Source organism: Sminthopsis crassicaudata, chromosome 6 (assembly GCF_048593235.1).
Source record: "Sminthopsis crassicaudata isolate SCR6 chromosome 6, ASM4859323v1, whole genome shotgun sequence".
NCBI classification, from domain to species: Eukaryota; Metazoa; Chordata; class Mammalia; order Dasyuromorphia; family Dasyuridae; genus Sminthopsis; species Sminthopsis crassicaudata.
In genome coordinates, this window is record NC_133622.1 from 151,210,039 (window position 1) to 151,226,291 (window position 16,253).

Sequence of the window (16,253 nt, forward strand, 5' to 3'; positions counted from 1 at the left end):
AATTATTAGCATTTACACATAATAATTAATAAAATTGTTCATAACTATCATTCATGGAGAAATTTAAAATTTTCAAAGTGTTTTACAATGTTATCTCATTTTGTCCCTGAAAGGTAGGTGTTATTAAAATCTGTTTTCCAATTGAGACATAGGTTTGAGATTTAATACACAACTAGGTTTTGACTGATGCTTGGTTTGACTTTCTGACTCCAGATGCAATGTTCTATCCACTATTCCAAGTTATTTGATCAATAATCATTATTGATATTACAAAATAATCATATAATCAATAATTAGTTGTCTTCTGTGTGCCAGGCATTATGTTGTGTGTGGATAAAAAAATAAAAATAGATAGCCCTTCTCCTCAAGGATCTTATAATCTAATGTAAACACATTAAATATACATAAAATATAAAGCATTTGTAAAATACATAAATACAATAAATATAAGATGAAGATTCTGTAAAATACAATACAAATAATACAATAAAAAAGGAGAGGCAGAGAATAGTGATGAGGTATGAGAGTGATAAGACAGAGAGTAAGATTTCCCAATGATGGGGTTCTTGGGGACATGATGGAAAAGTCAAAGAAGTATGAAAGGAGAGCCCTCTGGGTGGAAAATTAGGAGATTTGGAAGGGATCTCAAAGGTCCTTATTTCCTTTAAGATACAGCTGAGGCACCTATTTTGTTCTCTGTAACAAATGCTCAGACTTTTCCTTTGACACTATCTTATATTTAACTATTTGATAAATGTATATATTTGTATTATTCATTATATATACATGCATACATATACATATATACATATATATACATATACATATACATATATGTATATATTATATTTACCTGTACTTTGTTGTCTTCCCCATTAGATTGTAAGTGCCATTTCATTTGGAATTGTTTAGTTCTTTTAATTTGTATTCCCTGTTCTAACACACAGTAGATACTTCATAAATACTTGTTAATTTTATTGCTTGACCTCCCTCTACAACAGTCAATATTGTAAGAACTTATTATGTACTAGGGCTGGTGCTAGATATACATAGACGAAAGTAAAACAGTCCCTGCTCCCAGAATAATGTTATGTCAGAAAAGAAAACATGTACAATCTAAGCATAGCATATATCAAATAAATGCAAAATAATTTAGGGGAGAGGCAACAATAGCTAGATTGATCAAGAAAACTTAATTTAGAGTAGTACTTCAGCCAAGTTCTGAGGGAAATTAGGCATTCAAAGAGGCCAAGGTAAGAAAGAAAATATGTGAGATATTGTGGATTTCGAACCTACAAGATTTGTCAGCTGATTAGATATGTGGGGTAAGGAAGAGTATAGAAATGATGATGACTGAAAGACTGTAAGCTTGGGTGACCAGAAAGATGATGGCACCCTAGAGAAAATTGGAGAAATTTGGAATAGAATAGGTTTGGGGAGAAAGATAATTGAATTCTATTTTGGATATTTTGAGTTTGAGGTGCATATCTAATTCAGAATGTCTAAGGGGCAGTTGGTGATATGGGAGTGGATTGGGTAGCATATTCATAGAATCATTGGATCCATGGGACCTAATGAGGTGTTAAGTGAGAGAATATAAAAAGAGAACAAGGTCTAAGACAGAGCCACAAAGGGTATGCTATGGACAATGATCCAGCGGTGAAGATTGAGGAGTAACATTCAAACAGGTAGGGAGAACCAAGAGAGTTCGGTGCCATTAAAGTCCTGAGAGGAGGAATTAGCCAGGAGGAGATCAGCTGGGAAATGTGATGAGGTCAAGAAAAACAAGTGTTGAGAAAAGGGCATCAGATTTGGCAAGCTAGATATAACTGGTAACATTGGAGAGAACATTTTTTAATTGAATGCTTAAGAAGCAAGTGTTAAATATTGAGAAGTGAATCAGAGGAGCCTATAATTGTAGGAAAACCTCTCCAGAAATTTGATTGAGGTAAAGAAGAGAATAACACAGTTCTTGGACTACAGTAGGTAATTAATAAATGTTTATAGATTGATAAAAGAATGACAGGGATTTTTGAGGTGTTTTTATTTTCAAATGGAAGAGAGCTGGGTATATTTTAGCAAAGAAAGAATCACTAGATAGGAAGAGAAAAAAGATTTTTGGAAGAAGGATGGTTACTTATGAGGATGTACTTCTAAAGAGTCGGAGAGAATGAAAGATAATGTCAAAGGGTTTTAAGATTTAGAATAGGGAGGCAGCCAAATAACTCAGCAAGTAGAGTATTAGTCCTAGAGTCAGGAGGACGTGAATTCAAATTTAGCCTGATATTTACTAATTATGTGATCCTGGATACATCACTTTGCCAGAGAGAAAAACAGAGAGAAAAATAGAACATACAAGAAAGAACATGCATGTACATTTATATAGCATTTTAGGGTTTTGGAAATCTCATTTGATCCTTATACTAACCATATTACAATATTGCAGGTTGCCAAATGAGCATCAATTGAAGAAACTCAGGATGTTTGCCAAGAAAAGGGAAGATTTTAAAGGGGACATGATAGCTATGTTGAAGGATTTGAAGGCTTATCATGTGGGAAAAAGTTTAAATTTATTCTCCTTGACCCCAAAGAACAGAATCCCTAATAAGACCCAAAAGTTGCAAGGAGATTATTTTAGACTTGATGAGGAGAAAAAAAAAAAAAAAACAAAACCTTAGTTAATGGATCCAGCTGAGCAAAAGTGGGATGTCATCAGATAAGGTCTATACCAAACTCTTTTGGTTGCATACTTCTTTCTGACAACCACACACACACATATTTTATATTGCTCCTATATGTGTATGTTTGCTTATTTATAAATTACATACATATATATGTATATACATATATACATATAATACACGTGTATGTACACTAACGTAATAATTATGTCCATTATATGATTTGTATGCCAAAAAAAGACATTAAAGAGTATGAGTTATCAATGAACTAATATTTGATCCTAGAGTCAATAGAGTTTATTTTAGAGTTTATTTTCAGTAGGGAAGTAACATAGTCAAGTTTGAATTTGAAGGAAATATCTTTGGCCGCTGTTTGAATATAGTATATTGGAGTAGGAAAAGACATGAGACTAGAAACAAACTAATTAGGAGACTATTACAGTTGTGTAGCTCAAAAGTGATAAGGATCTAAACAAGGATGATAGTTATAGGGGGTGAGACTAGGGACAGATATAGAGAAATAGTGCCAGTTTCAGCTAAAGTGACTCTGAGGTTACAAACCTGAATGTCTGAAACTAATGTTGGAACTCTACAAAAATGAGGAAGTTTGAAGGGTGGGTTTGAGGGAGGAGATAATGGAATGACTTTAGAGCAGTCACAACCCATCTATGCCTTTTCATCCTTTAAGACTCAGTCTTTTCCACTTAGAACAAAAAAGGAGCATTGTCTTCAGTGCAGTTCTTCTAGGGGGTGCTTCATTCTGAGGGATAATGAATGAATGAGTGGAAGAGATGATAGAATTTTTCCAAAGGCACTTGTATGACTGCTCCTGTGTATGAATTGAGGTGTCTATACAAGGCTCAGAAGAGGGAGATATAAGAGTAGGAATGGCTGTGTTAGAAAAAACAATCCCAAGATTTGGCTAGTTGCTAGAAAGTATGGGATGTTATAGATCTTATTACATTCAAATTGACTGATCACATAGGCTTTATCTGGGGACCACTTGTCTTTGCTGAACGTCTTGTAGAAGGACTTCCAATTCACGTATGGGTTGGCCCCTCCAATTCTATAATTCTGTCATCAATATCCAAGCCATTATATTAAGAGTATAAAAATGTTGGTTAAAATAAACTAAACATGCTCTCCACCTCCAAGAGAGAAACTTGATATTGTTTGAATACAAATAAAATCATACTGATTTATTTCTTCCTTCCTCCCTAACTTCCTAAATTCTTCTTTCCTTCTTCCCTCTCCCCCTCTCTGTTCCTCCTTCTTTCCCTTTCTTCTTTGCTTCTTTCTTTTGTCTTGTACAAAATGACTAATATGGAAATGTTTTGCATGTTTGCACATGTGTAACGTATTTTGTCTCAGGGAGCAGGGAGGTGACAGAGAGAAGGATATGATTTGGAATTCAAAACTTAAAAAAAATGTTAAAAACTGTTTTAAATGTAATTGGGAGAAATAAAATATTATTAAACAAGAAACTGGTTGCTAAAAATGAAAAGCTCATTCATTGTGCTATTGATAATTAATTAACTTTGTTACTAGGAAATTTTCACATCAAACTTCAGTGGGATCGAATTTTCTGGATTTTCTAAATAGGAACCTCATAAATTAACTTTTATAAAGTAGCAATTAAGATAAAGAAAATGAAGGCACAGATAAAAAATTGTATAATTAGAGTTGTCACTTTAATTGGTGCTTGCTGACCTAATCTTGGCGAGAGTAATCAAGTAAATTTCAGAGTCACAAAATTCTGTCAAAATTGACAGGAAGTTCAGAGGTCCTTCTGTCAAATGCTTTTCTGTTGGCTTCCTTCACCTACTCAATTTCATTCAGTTACCAAACTGTAGGTAGAACACCTCCTTAACTCATATTAACTTATATTTATTATATTTATATATATTATAACATACATAATATATACCTATATTATGTATTATAATACATAATAAATATAAAATAAATATATAATAAATTATATTTAATAACATATATTTGTTATAATTTATGGTCCTACCTCCAACCTGTCAGAACCAGATTGATGGTTATAAAGGCATAAAGAACGAAATCATAAATAAATTGGAGGAACATGGGATGGTTTACCTCTCGGACTTGTGGAGGAGGAAGGAGTTTGTGTCCAAGGGAGAACTAGAGACCATTATTGATCACAAAATAGAAATTTTTGATTACACCAAATCAAAAAGTTTCTACACAAACAAAACTAATGCAAACAAGATTAGAAGGGAAGTAACAAATTGGGAAAACATTTTTACAGTTAAAGGCTCTGATAAAGGCCTCATCTCCAAAATATACAGAGAATTGACTTTAATTTATAAGAAATCAAGCCATTCTCCAATTGATAAATGGTCAAAGGATATGAACAGACAATTTTCAGATGATGAAATTAAAACTATTTCACTCATATGATCAGAGAAATGCAAATTAAGACAACTCTGAGATATCATTACACACCTGTCAGATTGGCTAAGATGACAGGAACAAATAACGATGAATGTTGCAGGGGCTGTGGGAAAACTGGGACACATGTATTGTTGGTGGAGTTGTGAAAGAATCCAACCATTCTGGAGAGCAATCTGGAATTATGTCCAAAAAGTTATCAAACTGTGCATATCCTTTGACCCAGCAGTGGGCTTATATCCCAAGGAAATACTAAAAAAGGGAAAGGGACCTGTGTGTGCCAAAATGTTTGTGGCAGCCCTTTTTGTAGTGGCTAGAAACTGGAAAATGAGTGGATGTCCATCAATTGGAGAATGGTTGGGTAAATTATGGTATATGAATGTTATGGAATATTATTGTTCTGTAAGAAATGACCAACAGGAGAAATACAGAGAGGCTTGGAGAGACTTACATCAACTGATGCTGAGTGAAATGAGCAGAACTAGGGGATCATTATACACTTCAACAATGATACTGTATGAGGATGTATTCTGACAGAAGTGGAATCTTCAACATAGAGGAGAGCTAATCCAATTCCAATTGATCAATGTTGGACAGAATCAGCTACACCCAGAAAAGGAACACTGGGAAATGAGTGTAAACTGTGAGCATTTTTTTTGTTTGTTTTTCTTCCCAGATTATTTTTACCTTCTGAATACAATTCTTCCTTTGCAACAACAACAACAACAACATTTGGTTCTGCACATATATATTGTACTTAGGATATACTGTAAGATATTTAATATGTATGGGAATGCCTGCCATCTAGGGGAGGGGGTGGAGGGAAGGAGGGGAAAAATTCGGAACAGAAGGGAGTACAAAGGATAATGTTGTAAAAAAAAAAAATTACCTATGCATATGTACTGCCAAAAAATGTTATAATTATAAAAATTAATAGTAAAAAAAATAAAAATTAAAAATTTAAAAAAAAAAAAAACAGATTGATGGTCCCTGCCTAGAGATTCTCACTCACCAGAGTTTGGACTCCATTCCCATTTGTGTCCAACTGAGACAGGACAATTTAGGGAAACAGACAGGATAATAAAAGGGAACTGGCACAACAGTGGTAGAAGGAATGGTTTTTGCATTTGCTGAGTCTTTTGTGTAACATCAAAAGGCCCTTTCTGTAACCTTATTTCTATCAAAACCTAATTTCTCTTTGTGACTGACTGGCCATACACACACACACACACACACACACACACACACACAGTTAGTTGTATTGCTTTCAAATAGGAAGGATGATAGTGCAAATGGAAAGCAGGGTAACTCTCATGATAGGTTGTTTGTTTTAAGGGTTTGCCTTAACTTATCAGAATTAATCCCTATAGAACTCAATTTGAACCTTTAAGACAATCAATCCATTTTGATAGTAGAGTTAAAGAAGACCTGGCCATTTGCTTCTTTTGTGTGATAGCAGGAAACCTTCAAAATGCCAATTTCCAATTCATAATCAACAAAACACAGTATTTCCCTAGACTAATATGGTGAGCTCAACAAAGGGACTCTAGAGTCCTACTTAAAACTGGGCTGAGTTGAGACATTTGAATGCAAATTTGATCACATTTGCATCTATTTCACTCTACTTGTAGGAAGAGGAAGTTCCCAGCTTCCTCCCAAAAGCACTAGACATTTGCAATATCACTAAAGGAAGAAGGCAGCAGTGGAGTATCAGTAAATAAAATTTCCTTTGGGTGTCATTAATGGAATAGTCAAACTTAGCAGTGAGCTAATAGATTTTTAGATATAGGTAAAAAGAAATATCATTCCAAGAAAAGTTTAGAAAAATAGCTCCGATTCAGTTCAGCCGTTTGTTTGAGAACTTTCCAAGTAGAACAACTCATAGGAACATCAATTTGATTGTGGAAAGGACCCCAAAAAATATCTGTTCCAACTTCCCTCCCATTTTACAGATGAAGAAAGTGGGATTTTGAGTGGTTAAATGGGTTGCTTATGGTCGCTTAGGTAAATGTAGTCAGAGTTTTATAGATCTGATCCAAATTCTTTTTCCTTAAAGAATAAATAAGCATGAGAAATGCCTTCAGTATAATAACTTTTATTTAAATACCCTAACAAGCCACTGTCAGTGATTTAGAATAGGACCATGTACCAGGAATTACACTAATATTAAGATGGAACTAATTCACTTGTGTCTAAGAAAGTGACTGTTCATTGTGGTAGGAGAGCCAGCTTTTTAGCTGGTGGCATGATGTCATATGTAACTTAATTTCTCTGGGGGGAATGAGGTTTATTATAGTCAGATGATTTATTGAATGGCCTATTAAGTATGTATAGTGCAGTACTGAGAATTACAATGCCTACTATGAAATATTTGAGAAGTTCATAGTCCACTGGAAATAAATGCTTCTACAGATGGAGGTGAAGTAACACTGACTTATCTTGTTTACATATAGTTGTCTGCATGTTGTCTCTCCAGTTAGATTGGGATCTCTTTTTGCTTTTTTTTTTTTTTTTTTTTTTGTATATTTGGCAATCAGAATAATGCCTGGTACACAGTAAGCTCTTAATTAATGCTTATTGTTGACTGATTGAAAAAAATATTGTTATGAGCCCGAGTTGTCAGGAAAGACTTAATGACAGAATTAATATTTCAAAAGATTATGAAATTACAGATTTAACCTTTCCTTCTGTGATCTGAAATGTCATTTAGTCTGAACACTGCATTTACAAATAAGGAAATTGAGGCACAAAAGAAGTAAAATTACTTAGCACAGGTAACATAGCCATTGGGCATCAGATAGTGGATTTTGAATATAGGTTTTTGATTGTAAAGCCATTAACCTTAAACCTACCTCTTAAAAATGTTCCCTACCTGGAATTGAATTTTGGCAGTATGGAAATAAGAGTTCAAGTTTATAAAGATCTAAGATTTGGATTATGGAAAAGGAAAAGGAAATGGAATTCTGGGAGGTATAGGTCTGAACATGAAAGAATTAGAGAAGAGTTTTGTTGAATAGTAGTCATAAGTTGAGGTTGGAAAGGTAGCTGGAATTGAGGACTTTATTCTGAAACTAATACTGAAGTCATTGAAGATTTTTAATCCAAGTGAATCATAACAAAAACTATTTTTGAAACATTAATCAATTGGGATATGCTGGAGAGATGGAAGTTAGTAAGAAAATAGTATAGGACACCAATTAAGAATGTTATTCTCCAGATGTGATTAGAGACTGAACTAGGATACTTATTTTTTTAGAGAGGAAAGAAATTCAGATGAAGAAGATATTCTGAAGGAAGAATCAATAAGGTTTAGTGACTAAATGACTACAGGATCCAAAGGAAAGAGGGAAGGAATCAAAGGTGAGCAATGGAGTTTTGAAGCAAAAAAAAGCAAGTCAGAAGCAAGCCCTGAGTCATAGAAGATGCTGGATTTGTTTTTAGACATTTAAGAGAAGGATGTCAAAATCACCATTTTGATCATATGGCCTGATATTCAAAAATAAAAGTTGGCTTTAAGGAAATGGAGAGTTCTTGAGAAATTCTGAAAAAGGAATTCTCTGTGAGGAAGAAAATGGAGAGGCTTTTAAAAGAGACCCTTGAGCCTGCACAGGGAGCTGTCCAATAAAGGTCAAATTCTGACAGTACCTATGCAAAAGGCAGAAGAATCAAAGGTACTTAACTAAGGTGACTATAAAAGAGTAGAATTGAGATTTTCTAACAAGGTAAATAAAGAGGAATTTTTAAGTTTTGTGGGGCAAGAAGAATAAGGGTAGAGGGAGTTGTATCCATCACATAGAAATATTATAACTATTGTTACAGTTACAACTATTGTTACTATTCTTTCCCTAAAATGTTTCTCTGATACTTCATCCTGTAATAGAGAAGGCCTTGGATTTTGAAAGGATACCCAGAGGAGACAGAAAGCACCCCGTAGATGGTAGCTGAAAGAGTTTCAATTATGGAACTGTCCTAAAGATCAACTTAGATGAGTTTTGACCATCATATGAAAGCTACTACTATGAGATACGCTTTTTCACCAGGATAGTTATTTTTTTAAATTTTATAATTATAATTTTTTGACAGAATATATGCATGAGAAATTTTTTTATAACATTATCCCTTGTAATCATTTTTCCAAATTATCCTCCCCTCCTCCACTCCCTCCCCCCGATGACAGGCAATCCCATACATTTTACATGTGTTACAATATAACCTAGATACAATATATGTGTGTAAATCCCATTTTCTTGTTGCACATTAAGTATTAGGTTCCGAAGGTGTAAGTAACCTGGGTAGATAGACAGTAGCGCTAACAATTTACATTCACTTCTGTAGGCAATTACTAAGTAAAGCATTGGTAGTAGGAAGAAAGGTTTTACTCAGTTCTTGCTCTCAAGGAGTTTATATTCTGATTATGGGGCTGATGTGTACACCAGTGATGTCAAATTTATATATAAATGTAAGCCACTGAATCATACATAGGATCCCTGAAGGCAGCATATTAATTTAGGAAACCACATATTAACATTATTTATGTACTATTGTGTTTTTATTTATTTGTTATATATTTTCCAATTATATTATCCTCTTGTTTTGTACTGTTTGGGTAACAGACCAAATGTTTGACACTTGTGACATATACAGACAACAGTTCTGCAAAGGTTAAGACAGTATACCACAAAGTTCAGATAGAGAGAGAACAGTGTCTGACAAGCTTCTTGAAGGAGGCTGGTAACTGAATGGAAGTGTCTGGAAGGCAGAAAGTGAAGGGAAAAAAGAAAAAGAAAAAAGAAGCTTCCAAGCAAAGAAAGTATACAATAGTAGAGTGAAAAACATTTAACTAATCCTGTTTGGGTTGAAATACAAAGTAAAGATGGGGTAAAATATTGTCTTAATAAGTGTGGGAAAGTAGGTTGGATAATAGAGAACATTCAAGGTTTTCATAGCCCTTGACTTATAGCTCATTGGATTCTCTAACAGCCCTGAAAGGTCAATACAAACAATCATTATCTCCATTTTGCTGGGGGAGAGAAACTGAGGTTAAGAGCAATTGTGTAACTTGTGGAGGATCTAACAGATATTAAATGGAGTTCTATCCCCTAGGCCAGATTGTGGAAAGCTTAAATGCCAATCTAAGAGTTTGTTAGTTAGTGGGAAATAAATGAAGATTTGGGGGTAGAGGAATAAAATTATCAAAGCAAAATTATGACAGAATGGATTATCAGCAGAAAGACTAGTGAGGAATCTATTAAGAAAGAAGCCTCAGCTATTTGGAGAATGGATTGGAAGAGAGAAGACAAGGAAAGGGAGTAGATGTTGAGAGTCCTGGGCAGATGGAAATGATTAATTCATTTTGCATATATTGAGGTTTTAGTGTTGATGAGTTTTTGTTGTTCAAATGTTTTCAGTTGTGTCTGACTCTTTCTGACCCTTTCTAATCAGCAAGGTACTGGAGTGCATCAATTTCCTTCTCCAACTTATTTTATAGATGAAGAAACTGAGGTAAATTGAATTAAGTGACTCACCCACAGTCTTAACACAACTGGTAAGTGTCTGAAACTGGATTTGAACTTCCTGATTCATGGTTCAGTGGTTTATCTATTGTACCACCTACTTTAGAATCATTACTATTATTATTGATTAGTGAATTCTTAGCTATGAAATAATAAAGGAACTAGGAGAAGGCCTCCAGACGCTTTATTAGGAGTTATAGAAAGATAAAGGACAAAAATCATCCAGAATTCAAAGAGAGGAATGTATTGTGATCTGGGTACATAGATAAGTAGGGGGACTTTACCTCCAAAAATGAAATTTGGATTTCTTGAAGTATATATTGGGGCAGATGTATATTAGATGATGGAAAAAGGTAAGCCTACACAATTTCTGCTTATTTTTTCTCTGTCATTGGGAACAAATCCTTAAAAAGTAGCACGATAGATAGAGCACTGGACTAGTAATCAGGAAGACCTGAATTCAAATCTTGCCTCAGACACTTACCAGTGTGTGTTTCTGGGTAAATCATTTGATTTCTCTTAGCCTCAATTTCATCATCTGAAGCTGGTGATAATAATGGCACCTCCCTCACAGCATAATTGTGAAGATCAAACAAAATGACTTGTAAAGGACTTTACAAATCTTAAAGTGCTATTAATGTTACCTAGGTATTATAAGAAAGAGGGAATTTAAACCTTTAGCAATTGAGGAGATAATGGTAATGAAGTCACAGGAAATGAAGTCATGTGGTTCATTGTTTATAAATTGTTTTTGTTTAAAACAATCTGTTCTGGAGATAGAGAATTGTCCCTGAAGTCTCTTGAGTTCAGATCTAAGCTCAGACATATACTAGTTGAGTGATCCTGGGCAAGTCACAGTTGTTTTGCTTGCAATAGGCTTTACCTAAAAATCTATGGAGATGGGAGAAGTTAGCTATCCCAGAAGGATCTGATCCACATTATTCCTCTAGCTCCAGGACCCTCCAAAAGATATGCACACAGAATGCTTATTTTAGCTAAGAAACACACCTTTTTAGGCATTGTCAGGAACTGTTGTGACTACCCACAAAAATTCTAAATAAAGGATCACATATAATTGGAACTTGAGTTCATTTAGGCCAAATTTTGTTTCATTTTCCACCCTCCGTTCAATTATTTGGTACATTTCTAAGCTTCAGTAATATATACAGTATGGGGAGAAATACCATGGTTCGTGGTTTGCACAAACTTCTGTAGTATGTGGCTGTAACTTATTAATCTACTGTCTTCTCTGGTCATAGATTTTATGAAATCATTCTGCTACTTTTTTGGTGTAATCCCTAGTTGCTAATGTGTTGTTGCTTACTTGCATCCAATGTGTGCGACTCCATTCCTTTAGATAACTTTCAACTTTATATCTTTGGAAATTGGTATTCTGTGACCTGTAGCTATATGGTATTGCCAGAAGAATAATGATAAGGTGTTTTTTTTTGTTTGTTTGTTTTGTTTTTTCAGGGATAAATGTAAACTACAATGTGATTTCTGAAAGCAGTCTAGTCTCAGTTTATTGTAATATTGGTCCTGGATGAATTGACTGATAAATTAGCTTTATATATTGTTGGTTTAACTGTCTATCATTATCTAGACAATAGACATTTTAATACATGGTTTTTTTTTTAGAAAGTTAGGGAAACTTATATGTAGTTTTAGATTTCAAGGAGTTGATGTCATTAATAGATTATCACTTATAAACAAGAACTTCTGGAGAACTTTATCTTTTATAGAGAATCCTTTTAATATTTCTGTATTGTCTTGGCCATCATCATGGCACTGGGAAACACCTTAGGAGAATATATGTTTTTCTCTTTTTTTTACACTTGGTATTAGTAATAATCAGAATGCTATGACAGGAACAATAACTCAAGATTCTATACCACTAAAACTATTCTAGTTTTTTTTCCTTCAAAGATAAGGAACCCATCCTTAAAACTTAATTAAGTTGGAGACTAAAGCTCAGGCCATTACGGTAATTTTTTTGGTGGCCTAAGTAACAAAAAAAAGTGCATCAAGGAGTCAACAGATCTTCCCTCTGGTTTTTGACCAGCAAATTATCATGGCTAACCTGTAGCCAAAGACATTAAATCCACCTGCATAAATGCTGTATTCTTTTTTTTTTTCTTTTCCTATAAAGGTTTTTGTTTTTAAAACATATGCACAGATAATTTTTCAACATTGACCCTTGCATAGCCTTGTGCTTCAGATTTCCCCTCCTTACCCTCACCCCCTTTCCTAGAAGGCAAGCAATTCAAGATATATACATGTTAAAACATATGTTAAATCCAATATGTATAAACATATGTATAAAATTCTCTTTTTGCACAAGAAAAATCAGATCAAAAAGGAAAGAAAATGAGTAAGAAAATAAAATGTAAGCGAATAACTTCAAAAAGAGTAAGAATGTTATATTGTGATCCACATTCAGTCCCCACAGTCCTCTCTCTGGGTATAGATGGCTGTCTTCATCACAAGATCTCAATGTTTTTCTTTCTTTCTTTTTTTCTTTTTCTTTTCTTTTTCTTTCTTTCTTTTTTTTTTCAAAGGCAATTGGGGTTAAGTGACTTGCCCAGGGTCACACAGCTAGGAGGTGTTAAGTATCTGAGGTCAGATTTAGATTTGAACTCAGGTCCTTCTGACTTAAGGATGCTCTAACCACTGCTCAACCTAGCTGCCCCCCCCCCCCTTAATGCTGTATTCTTGATCAATATTCTTTCCCAGCTATGATCAAGTTAGCCTCTGGGGGGCTTATTTCATCCTTTTCTTGAATCTGAATTTACCCATCTTGGGCCTAGACTGCAAGAAATGCCGATCTCTGTTGTTATTATGCAAAAGAAGTAGCAAAATGATATCATTGGTTATATGATCAGAAAAGAGAGGCAAAACATAATTCCTACCCTCAAGAAAATTACTGTCTAATGGAAGAGATTGCAAGCTAACTTAAATGTACAAAAACACTTTATGGGGGAGTGAGGAGAGGAAGAATTAGAAGTAACCAACAGAGAGAAGGCACTAGAAATAGGAGGGGTTGAGAAATAAGATTTCTACAGAAAATAAGATTTTAATTGAGACTTCAAGGAAGCCAGGACAGCTGAGTGGCACAAAATGACTCATATTTTTTAATTGAAATCTAGTCTCAGACACTTATCAACAATGGGACCCTGGACAAATCACTTAACCCTATTTGCCTCAGCTCCTTCATCTGTAAAATGAATTGGAGAAGGAAATGGCAAATCACTCCAGTATCTTTGCCAAGTCTCAAATGGTTTTATAAAGAGTTAGACATGACAGAACAACAAACAAGGGAGCCAAGGAAGACAGGAGGAAGAGATGATGAGAGAGGGCATTTCAGGCATTGAGGACAACTAGAGAAAATGTCCAGAGCAGACAGGTAGAGAAACAGAAATTAGATTGTTGTCATTTGATGGAAGAGTAGGGGGGTGTTTGTCATAAGAAGGGGACAAAAGGATAGTTAAGTTATTATGAAGAACTTTGAGTACCAAACAGAGGATTTTATATTTGATTCTGGAGGTGATGGGTAGCCACTAGAGATTATTGAGTAGAAAGCTGAAATAGACTAACCACAGTTAATAAGTGTCTGAGTCAGGTTTGGAACTCAGGTCTCCTAAGTCCAAGTCTGCTGAGTCAAATATATTTAATAATTTAATTGTTTTTCTCATCTTTTGGAGATCCCTAAATGGCATCAGGTCACCTGATCTGGTCCTATATCCCTGGGTACCGAAACAGCTTATAGATGTGATTTCTGAGGAAGAGATGTGTTGAAGAGGCAGGAACTGATTTTCTGAAAGGGGAAGAAGCTGGTCTTGGGAATGTACAGTTTGACATCATGCCCAGCAGAGTTCTAGAACATATTCATCACTGGATGATTTGCAAACATTTAGGAAGGGAAGCAGTTATTCCTTTAAACTGCCTTAGCTTTGTGAAAAACAAGTCATGAAAAATGAACTTACTAGGATCAGAGACATACTAAGTATTAGGAGGGACCCCATCCAAACCCCAAGTTTTATAGGTTGGGGAAAGTAAGGTTCTGATGAATGACTTTTCTAAACAAATCAAAGAATTAATCCCATGGTCCTCTACTTCCAATCCAGCGCTCTTTTCTTTATACTGGTAGTTCGGAGAACTAGTCACCATGTCAGTTGAAAACCTTTTGCAATATCTTTGTGGACAATAGGCCAGATGAAAAGAGAGTAGGATATTCCTTGGAGGCATTTCACCTAGATGGTGGTGCAGGGGACCTGGAGTTAGGAAGACCTGGGTTTAAATCCAGTCTCAGACACTTACTAGCTGAGTAATCCAGAACAAGTCACTTAACTCCTGTTTGCCTCAGTTTATCATTTGTAAAATGGGGACATATAGAGAAGGAAATGGCATACCATTCCAGCATCTTTCCCAAAAAATCCTCATTGACTTTGTCCATGGGGTCAAATAGAGTCAAACATGACTAAACAATAAGTGAAGAGAAAAGCAAAGCATTTTTTATAACTTGAATAGTGGAGCATTCTAACAGTTGATTACATTTTTCTTAGGAGTTTTGATGTGATCAGTTTTTTTCTTGTGTATATATATATATATATATATATATGCACATACATACATATGCAGTAAGACCTGAGAATGAAATCTGGCAGTCAGGTCAGGGAGGTGAGGAGAATATTTTCTTTTAAATTTAATCAAAGAATAAATAAGTACTGAAGTACCCTACAAAAATGAAATCAAGTGTTCTCACATAGTTGATGTCCCCATATCATCATTTCTAAGATAACTATATAGTGAGGCTGCTGACTGCCTCAAATATATACATGCACACATGTGTGTGTATATCAGGTATATATGTATGCATATATGTGACTTCTGCATACTCATATATGTTTGTATATACACGTGTGTATATATCTCCCGAGCACCAATATGAAAGATGTTGGTTGCTGGGATTGTTACATAATAACCAAAGGAAAACCAAGAGAGTATGGCAAAAATGCAATAAGCACTTGAACATGAGAGTTAACTTAGATCTAACCATCATTTTTTGGAGTGGGTAGGAGATAGAGGTTGATATTTCATTTTCAAAATTGTTTCTTCTTGAAATGAAAACAAATGATAAATTCTTTTCATAACTCTGTTTTGAATCTTTCCCCCCTTAAATTCAGTATATTATATAAAACAGTAGGGATGCAAAATTTTTAATTCCCCAGTACCTATCTTCAAAGTATACACTAAGAGAGATCTTGAAATAAACTTAAAGGCTGAATTTTCATTTATCAATCCATACCAGAGTAAACTCATTTGAAAGTTATAGAGATTACGTAAACAAACAAACAAAACAGAAAATCCAGTGATTTTCACAGACAAATCAAGAAGAAAAATCATTGTTGTTTTTGAATAAAATAAATGATCCTTGCTTTCCATGTGAACCAAAAAATTAAAAAGCATGAATTGTTCAGGTAATGGTTCATCAGGAAGTTGCAAAGTAATACTTTTAATACATCCTCCTGTGGAAGTAACCATGACTACAACTTCATAGATTTTTAATTAAAGTGGGAAATTAAGAATAATATTTTATGGCTATTTATGGTATTCTTTATATCCTGCTATCCCATGGAAC

At 34.5% G+C, this 16,253-nt stretch overlaps 1 protein-coding gene across 3 annotated transcripts in view; it reads left to right on the top strand.

Annotated features, from left to right (window-relative positions):
- NFKB1 (nuclear factor kappa B subunit 1) overlaps positions 1–16,253 on the top strand; it is a 161,615-nt gene that overhangs the window by 13,478 nt on the left and 131,884 nt on the right. The window contains exon 1 of one of the 3 annotated variants that reach the window (XM_074276225.1): positions 5,728–5,745. The exons of the other annotated variants lie outside the window; for them this stretch is intronic. The gene's annotated coding sequence lies outside the window, so the exon portion shown is untranslated. Of the gene's footprint in view, positions 1–5,727; positions 5,746–16,253 lie in introns of those variants that run through there. 3 annotated transcript variants of the gene reach the window in all.